This window comes from Dreissena polymorpha, chromosome 9, assembly GCF_020536995.1.
Source record: "Dreissena polymorpha isolate Duluth1 chromosome 9, UMN_Dpol_1.0, whole genome shotgun sequence".
Taxonomy (NCBI): domain Eukaryota; kingdom Metazoa; phylum Mollusca; class Bivalvia; order Myida; family Dreissenidae; genus Dreissena; species Dreissena polymorpha.
In genome coordinates this window covers 9,146,172-9,156,904 of record NC_068363.1, presented here as the reverse complement: position 1 = coordinate 9,156,904, position 10,733 = coordinate 9,146,172, and positions in this window count along the sequence as shown.

Below are 10,733 nucleotides of genomic sequence, written 5' to 3'. Positions count from 1 at the left end.
AACCAACGTTTTGAGTATTGAACTATGTATTAATTTTGACTTGTATTTTAATGAATTTAAACATTACATTTGAACATGTACCAACTACATGCTAGCATTTTCTCTTGCTGCATACATGATTTTGCATTTTGTTAAAACGCACAGGACAGGACTTCACATGCTACCGGGTAATCCGTGACTATACTTAACGCAAATGCATAAAGGTCCGGTTTTTCTTTAAACAGACTCATATGCTTCGAGTTAGTTTTGTTTTAACATACACATTTTTAATTTTTATTAACTTGACAATCCAGTTTACACCGGTAATGTAAATCTAAGAAGTACATAGTTTAGGATAAAAAATAAAAGAAATAAAAAGGCACAAATTTAACTTACCTTATTAATTCTTAGCAATCAATGCACAACCATATTTCTGGCTAATTTTAAACTTCCATGTGTTCCCTTGTCTTGCTACTCAGCCTATGACGAGATGAAATCATAATTTTTAATCTGATAAATATTTCAAAATATATGCGTAAAATGTCGTTCCAGATAAGCATGTGCAGTCCGCACAGGCTAATCAGGGACGACATTTTCCGATTGTATGATATTCTTCGTTTCAAGTCTCTTCTCAGCAAAAATCTAGTTTAGGCGGAAAGTGTCGTCCCTGATTAGCCTGTGCGTGCCACACAGTGTAATCTGTGACGACACTTTGCGCACATACATTCAACCCAATTTTCACAGAGCTTATATACGTATTTATATATATATATATATATATATATATATATATATATATATATATATATATATATATATATATATAATATATATATATATATATATAATTTGAAACAACATCACTCAGCTCGTACCAAGTACCTCTGTAAAATACCACAGAAATATCTTAGCACAAAACTTTTCTTAACAGCGTTCGTTTCGTACACACCTCATAATGCGTTCCTTCGAGGAAGTCATTTTATTAGTCTCTTAATCCACAACGTGTTCACATTGTTTATCATAACAATCACTCGTAGAATGAACGGAATTTTAATAACCCAAGTGCTTCTACACCTCTTTCAGACTGCGTATACGGCTTTTAAATTTATGGTAGATACAAGGATAGTAAATAATTCCGAATACAAACACTGTTTATTATTGGTTAGGTATAATCGTTCGATAATGAAATATTTTCGATCGGGTAACCAAATTATCTGAAGCCTATACACCAATTAAGGTGACACCGTTCTACGACATCAAAACTGCGTTCTATTGTACCGACCCACGAAGTTAGATTAATGATAAAATGTTTATAAATATACTCATTAAAAGGACATCGCTTACAAAAGATTTGATTTTTATTCAACGATATACTGTAATTATACGTTGAATCGTTCGAAATATTATGCAAATATGATATAAATCAAACTTTCATCTATTTCGATTGTAATCAATAAAGTCGCCCATTATCATGCTATTTTGTCGACAGACCCTTGAAACATGCCTTTTGAGAATGTCTTCATTAAATCGATCAAATAAATGTACCAAATATTCAAGTTGATGGCAATATGGGCAATAAACTAACACAGTAGTGTCGTTGATTTGGGCAGTTGGTTGCCCTTATTACAGCGTTAAGATGATTTATAGAGATTAATTCGCGGTAACAATTTTTCTTTTAACAGGGAATGAAGCACGAACAATCGATACCCCAATTTGGCACCACGCCGACTTTAACAGCTTTATCCAGGTTTATCAACATTTTTTTGTTTTAAAATACAGGCGTTTTTGCAAAATAACATTATCTTTCATCCGAACTGATAAAGCAAAGTACGATCAATCATATCGGTCATTTCTGTTAGACACTCTGCTTTATTTTTTCTATCATAGTGAATACGCTATCATATTTCGATAGCAATACCATTCATTAATTATATAAATATAAATCCGTGTTGATCTGAGTGAAATACACTTTTAAATTGAAACTAATAATATGTAAATTGCTTATTTAAATTCTGTTAGGTGCCGTTTTGCTTAAACTATTGCATTTCAGTGTTTGGCAGAAACCTATTTGAGGTAAAAGTATGATAAACAGAGCGTATGTTGATAACCGTGATACAAATATCCAAACTAGTGAAGCATTACGTAGTAGAGCATTTGTTTAAATGTATAAATCTGGTTTGTTAGTTACTATATTTTGTCTATTTACCTACAAAAACTCGACCGAATATTGAACACTCTGTATGGTTTCAAATACGTAAATATTCGCTACGTCATGTTAAGGCATAATAATACACCGCCGGAGAGCTGGTCGACTTGTTCGGAATGACACCTTTCAAAGTTTTTCATTATCGTGTACAAAAGATTCATCTTATAATCCGTCTTGTACTGTTCTAGTTTAAAGCTAAAATATCAATAAACCGACAATTAAAATAGTTTTTGACAGATGTAAATATTTCCGATATTATAATAATAACCTTTTTTAAGTATTCAGTTATCAGGAAAGTTTATGGTAGTCCAATAAACACTTACTGCGTTCCACATACAAAAATAATTTACAAACCATGATAATCACCGACAGTAAGCTACCAACAGCGCCCTTATGTGGATCGTCATCAATGACGATAAATAGACACAGTTGATCCTTTATTTGAGCCGTGCTCTGTGAAAAGGTCAGTCCACACAGGCTAATCAGGGATGACACTTTCCGCCTAAAACTGATATTTGCTAAGTAGAGACTTTCTTGAAACGAAAAATATCATAAAAGCTGAAAGTGTCGACCCTGATTAGCCTGTGCGGACTGCACAGGCTTATGTGGGACGACACTGTACGCACATTCATTAAAGCCCTTTTTCACAGAGCAAGGCACAATTTTGCATTGCGTAGGAAAAGACTCGGTCGTGGCAAAGCTCTATACGAAAACACTAATCGCAGCGGGTATCTCCCATGTTAGTAAAAAGTAACCGCTTTAAAAACAAGTACAATCCTTGCATATCTTGAAGTATGTCTTCTGTGTCTCTTTTCTGATCTATTTCTTTTGTTTTTATGTCAGCCCGTTTATTTTGATTGTACGCCTGTATGTCTGTCATTCAATCGTCACGATTTAACATCTATTTCACAACGGCGACACATGATGATGCTACGTGACCTCGACTAAATGTACACATCACCTTGTTAATGGCCCTCAGGACTAAATGAAAAAAAAACGCGAATGACATCAGAATGAACTGTCAACAACAAAATCAACATTAAACAGGCATGCATAATGAATCTCAGTGAATTTGTAGTGTTTGTAAGGTGCTGACTTTAATCATAATGTTCGGTTGGAAATGTTTGGAAATAGTTTGAAGCTCTGACAATTGTCTTTTTCAGTAACAGTTACGCAATATTGAGGTTGAAAAGGCATAGACGAGTACAGTTTTATCTGATTATTGGCTTTTGTTCACAAACAACGAATCAAGAATATCCGAATTGATATCTTGTTTAATCCAATACACAGTCATAAATGTTGCAAACATTTCAAGACCGAATAAGCCAAACTGTTGAATTATTGAGCGTTAGAGTGAAACAATGTTAAGGTATTATTTAAATGTAAAATGACGGAAATAATAGCGTAATAAACCTCAGAAAATATTTACAAATGCGCTTACAGTAGGAGGAGAACACCAATAGTATGAACAACAACATTATACATTAACCATTATACATATATTGCCACGGTGTACCGTATAACACCTATAGCACTTAATGTTTTTGCAAGATTTGATGTGCATTTATGTTTTGAAGTTAATTTAGAAATGTTGCAACTAGCCCGTCAAGAGTCAAGATGGAAGCACTTGCGTTTGATTGTTAATCACTCTTTAAGCCCTATATTCTTATTAATCTGATATTTGTGTATAGAACGTTATCAGCAATTAAACTTAGAAGCACAGCACATGCAGGTTATAAATGTGCCGCGACATGCGAAACTGGGTCGTATGCCATCTAAGACCGGCGTAGCTCCAAGCCAGCCTGCACATAATACCCATTTTCGCATGATGCGGCTCCTACAACGTATTCTGATAGTAAAATACTTGACCCCTTTTCAATTACATCATCAAAGCCAAATGTGTCAAACCTATTTATCTTTAAGTATAAACATCATAGACTAAAATACAACTAATTGGAGGTAGTTGACTAGTGCAAAGTACCGGATATTATCTTTGAGCCGCGCTCTGTCAAAAGAGGTAGTTAAAAGAAAGTCTCTTCTTAGCAAAAATCCAGTTTAGCCGGAGTGTGTTGTACCTGATTAACCTGTACGGACTTCACATGCTAATCTGGGACGACACTTAACGCGCATGCATTAAACAGAGCAGGGCCAAATTATAAAGACACAGTGCTGCATAGACATTTTGTGGATATCTGAACTTGACCATCGTACTGAAAGTAGGAAATAACGCGTGTATAGTAAATAAAGTTGTAATTGTACACAGGTTGTTAGCAATGTAGTTCTAATATTAAGGTCATATTTCTATGAGTTCTATAATTGTGTCATGTTCATTATAATAGACACGCGTATGTCCTTTAAGCTAAAATATAAAATGTTATAAAAACCTTTATAGTTAAATTTACATTACGTTCCACTCACAAACTGTATTATATAAGTCGATCAAAAGTAATTAGTTTTGCAGATTAGTAAAACGTGAAAAAAATGCAAGTAAATGTTGAGTACAGATTTACTACTACCGACCAATACTTATCAACCGTATCCGTTTTAGTTTTTCTCAGCAAATTAACACCCTTACCCTTATGAATATGTATCATTATAAACTTAACATTAAACTTCCGCAGCACAGGTAGGAAATAAATCTTTTTATAGCGTGTGAGGTCATATTTATGGCAAGAAACCAATCGTCAAACAGTGAGAAACTTATCAAATGTTCTAGACATGAAACACAAGTACACTAAAGCCATCGCCATGGAAAGGTAATTGTAAAACTTTCAACAATACGACCAGATTTACATTGAGTCTGTTCAATATTGTTTCTGGTGACACAAAGCATTTTCGTTGACTTGTTCACTGCAGGTCATCTGAAAATTACTCTTTCAAATCGGTTAATTGAAATTTTGATATTCGTCTACAAACATAGCCTTTAAACTGTAAACGTTTACCCACAACTTTTCTATTGAATTTTAGTTTCAATGATACGGAAGAAACCTTGATGCAAGACTGATTAACTTCATCAATCGGATGTGTTGGTTATGGTCTTTGAAAATTGACAAGTCATAGTAAATTTTCATTCAGCATTGCCATGTCAATTGCTGCATACTGCTGCCGTTGCCAGTCAAGAATTACTTATGTTTCGATAGTGTAATTCTTACAGACCCACCGTGAGATTTATCAGATCGGTGACCTTGAAAAGTATAAGACCGACGTACGGTTACTTATGTTTTTATAATTACGAAATTCATAAAAAATTACAACATACAATGACAACGGGAAAATACAGTTCGTATTAAAATTCTTAAAAAGTTGCTCTGTATGCCATCCAATAATGGTTCAAATATACTAACCCAATATGATGAGGTCAATACCAACTGACAACAACCATCAGCAATATACTTGGAAGCGTATTTGAAAAATCAGTCTAACAACTCTCAAAATTATTTTACACAAGCCATGATAAACATAAGACATCCCCACCAACAACATCATTGTTAAGTCAATATGTCAGCCTTACACTTAAGGTACTTATTAGTTAGTCGCGTTAGCGGCCGACTAAATTTACAGAGCATATGTTGCAAATCAGTATGTGCTTAGAAGCCTTAGCTACGGAAAGAAACGCAACTCACTCTGCTAGGAACGATTACCGCTGCCTGTCTGCAGCAGACGACAAATGATTCTGCTCTAGCAGTGAGTGTTTATACCAGCTTGTAAGACGACATTGGCCAGTCTAGTGTTTATCATTGAAATCTGTACATATGGGCTGCTTTCAGGGAAAACGGGGCTTAATGCACGTCAAATACGATTAGCCTGTGCACACTGATTAGCCTGTGCAATGCGCACAAGCTAATCAAGGACGACAACAGCGAACAACTTCAGTCCCTTCAGCGCTTTGATTTTTCTCTAGCGACGAGACATATCAGAAACCACGGCCACCAGCATCATATCTTTCGATGTAAAATTGGTTTTACCCTTCTCATAGGCAATTGTTTTACACTAGCCATGAGCAATATTAGACAGCATTATCCACATATTTGTTTTAGTACACAGTTATTGTGGTGTTAAATTATAAACGGAAGACATCCCTAATTTTGGAACACATTGATCCAATTTAGATAAATGGGTTAAGCACTGGACATTTATTTGTATGAGTTGATGATTGTCGAATATAAATTATTGAAGTAAACTTGAGACTGACAAAAAGTATTGCTACCGGAATTGACAAAATGAATAATATTGCTTCAGAACGTGTATAAAACACACACAAGATAACTAGTTCAATAATGAAAAAAAGTGTCCCTTTAAATTGTTAATTTTGTGTATACATGTAATTCGAAAAACTATTTGATTACAAATACCTAATGTTTAATATATCTTGTATTATATTGATAAAGCTTACTAATAATTGTAACGTTCGAATTTACATCCATTCATGTGACATTCACTTTATACTTAAATACCAGTCAATGTTCAAAAGACGGATCTAAATCACATAACACAATCAGTTGCACTTAAAATGTCAAAAATTTCGGTATTTAATCTCGAGAACGTTATAAATATGAGAAAATTATTTTGGAAACAATCTGTTTTTGTAGATAATGTGCTATTTTTAAAATGTACATTCCAAAGAAAGCGCGAATGAGATTTAAAGGTCTCTCAAGAACACTTGAATAATTTAATTGCCGTTTAAACTATACCTCTTACAATTACAAATTTGTGGTAGAAGTATGATAAACAGAGCGTATGTTGATAACCATGATATAAATATCCAAACTAGTGAGGCATAACGTAGGAAAGCACTCATTCAAACCTCTAAATTTGGTTTGTTCGTTACTGTATTGTCTGTTTACCTAAAAGCAAATCTCAATCGAATCTTGAACACTCTGTATGGTTTCAAAAACGTAAATATTGGCTACGTCATGTTAAGGTATAATAATACACCGCTGGAGAGCTGGTCGACTTGTTAGGAATGACACCTTTCATAGTTGGTTATTATCGAGAACAAAAGCTTCAACTTAGAACCCGTCTTATACTGTTCTAGTATAAAGCTAACGATATCAATAAGCCGACAATTAAAATCGTTTTTGACAGATGTTAATATTACTGATATTACTATAATAACCCTTTTTAAGTATTCAGTTATCAGGTTGGTTTACGGTAGTCCAATAAACACTTAATGCGTTCCACGTACAAAAAATATTTACAAACCATGAGCATCACCGGCAGCAAGCTGTCAACAGCGCCCTTATGTGGATCTTTATCAGTGACGATTAACAGACACTGTTTATCTTTCATGTTAGCCGTGGTCTGTGAAAAGGTCAGTCCGCACATGTTAATCAGGGATGACACTATCCGCCTAAAACTGATTTTGCTAAGAAGAGACTTTCTTGAAACGAAAATTATGATAAAAGCGGAAAGTGTCGCCCCTGATTAGCCTGTGCGGACTTCACAGACTAATATGGGACGACACTTTACGCACATTCATTAAACCCTTTTTTCACAGAGCACGGCACAATTTTGCTTTGCGCAGGAAAAGACTCGATCGTGGCAAATCTCTAAACGGAAACAATAATCGCAGCGGATATCTTCCATGTTAGTAAAAAGTAACCGCTTTTAAAACAAGTAAAATCTTCGCAATCTTGAAAGTATGTCTTCCTTGCCTCTTTTTGATATATTTCTTTTGTTTGTATGACATCTCGTTTATTTTGATTGTATGTCTGTATGTCTGTCATTCAATCGCCGCGATTTAACATCTATTTCACAACGGCGACAAAAGATGATGCTACGTGACCTCGACTACATGTAAACATCTGACCAATGTTATTGGCCTCAGGACTAAATGAACACAAAATCGCGAATGACTACAGAATGAACAGTCAACTACAAAACCAACATTTAACAGCAATTCATGATCATTCTCATTCAAATTTTAGTGTATGTAATGAGCTGACTTTAATCAGAATGTTCGGTCGCAAATAGTTTGAAGCTCTGACTTTTTTTTCAACAACAGTTTATGCAATCTAGAGGTTGAAAAGCCATAGACTATTAAGTTTCATCTTAATATTGGCTTGTGTTCACAAAATACATACACCGAATCAAGGATATCTGAATTGATATCTTGTTTGATCCAATATACACTCATAAATGTTGCAAACATTTCAAGGCCGAATACACCAAACTGTTGAATTATTGAGCGTTAGTGTTAAACAAGGTTAAGGTATGATTTAAATGTAAGATGACGGTAATACTACTGTTATAAACCTCAGGAAATATTTTCCGATGCACATACAGTAGGAGGAAAACAACAGTAATTTGAACAACAACATAAAACATACATTAATTACTATGCATGTATTGCCAAGGTGTACCGTAAAACACATGTAATACTTAATGCTTTTGCATGATTGGATGTAAATTTATATTTAAAATTGAATATAAAAATATTTCAACGCGCCCGTCAAGATTCAAGATGGAAACACTTGCTTCTGATTGTTAATCACTCTTTCTTTAAGCCCTATATAGTAGCATGCTTGCTTATTAATCTGATATTTGTGTATAGAACGTTATCAGCAATAATACTCAGAAGCACAGCACATGCAGGTTATAAATGTGCCGCGACATGCGAAACTGGGTCGTATGCCATATAAGACCGGCGAAGCTCCAGACCAGCCTGTAAATAATACCCATTTTCGCATGACGCGGCTCATACAACGTTTTCTGAAGGTTTAAACTTTACCCCTAGTGCATTACACCATCAACGCCAAATGTGTCAAACATATTTATCTTTAGGTATAAACATCATAGACTTAAATACAACTAATTGAAGGTAGTTGAATAGTGCAAAGTACCAGATATTATCTTTGAGCCGCGCTCTGTAAAAAGAGGGTTTAATTCATGTGCGTAAAGTGTTGTCCATGATGTGCATTCCGCACAGGCTAATCAGGGTCGACCCTTTCCGCCTAAGCTTGATTTTTGCTAACAAGAGACTTCTTTGAAAAAATCATCAAAGCAAAAAGTGTCGCCCTGATTATTCTGTGCGGACTGCACATGCTAATCTGGGACGACACTTTACGCACATGCATAAAACACTTTTTCATAGAGCACTTCCTATTTATAGTGAGCAAATAAAGCCGAGTTCCAAGTATTTTGTCCCCACCAGGGGAAGCATTCACTATTCAACTTTTTAGAGAGGATTTGAATTTTAAATGTAATAATACATACACGCAGAGAAAGCGTCAAATCATGACGCGGTTGTGGCTCGTTGAAGCTGTGCTGCCTGAAGTAGAATTTTAAGCACATTGTGTTAATTTGTTACTTCGAAATAGCAGAAGATATAAGCTGTTTTGGGCGTCATTTTCACTGTCTAGTTGGAATAAAATCATGCGAGCAAAAAACAACATATAAAGTGGCTTCATATATTCAAAAGACGAATCTTAATTAAGAGAAGCAATCAGTTTAATAATTTCTTAATAAAAAAAACACAACCAGTTTAGCAATTTTAACGTCAATACGTTTTTTTTTTAATTTTAAAGATGAATAAACTATGAATATGAGGCATTGCTTTTAAAACATAATCTGCGGTCTTTTTAAAATCTTACATTTTCCGAATTTCCATTTCATAGAAAACGCCAAATGAGGACGTAATGTTGATTAACAGTAATTCGTTAGTATTTTATAACCCTTTTGAACTCAGCCCAGTTATTTAATTTGTTGTTACGAGACAGTGTATAGTTACTGGATTTATCAATTCTCGGATTGTAATATTTACAATCACTTTGTCCATTTTAAGACTCCTGCGAGCCATGCAATTATTGAAAAATGCATGATTATATATAAAGTTTTAATATGCCTTAATAAACTATTTTAATAAACCTTTAAACTACATTTTTGGTAACGATATAACACACGCATACGCTTTTAAAAATTGTCCAAAACGGCACTTAAAACAGAATTGAAATATGCAAGTTACCTCTTTCAGTCAAGTAATAAATAAAGAAACATTATTAATTCACCTATTATTCCTTATCACATTTATCCTCACTGATCATGTATGTTTGAAACATTTCTTTAATTCCTGAACTTATAATGCTTACACCTTCGAATAATAGTGATTCAATCCATATAAACATGTTAAGTCTCTACGCACATTATTCCTCAAAGATAGATACGAACATACTTAAAAATACTAACATACTTTAAAAACACAACACACTCTTAAACTAATTCTATCCTAAATCTTGATAAATCGAAAGCAAAAGCTTCGTTGGAAACTTGAGATATTATCGAATGTCAATCGGTGTAAATTGAACAATTGTGCGAATTTTCAATGAAAAGAAAATGAAAGAATGATCGGAGGGAAAGGCCACTTAAATAAAGCATGCCATGTTTTTTTGTTTCCTCTAACTCGACCGAACCTTATTTTTTTGTTCCCACCATAAACGTGTTAATACTGTATTTACGTTAAGGTTTGGAACATTTTTGCATCATTTGATCATATTCGTTAAATTTTGTTTATTTGAGTCGCGCCCCGCGACAAGGGGGTTTAATGCATGTG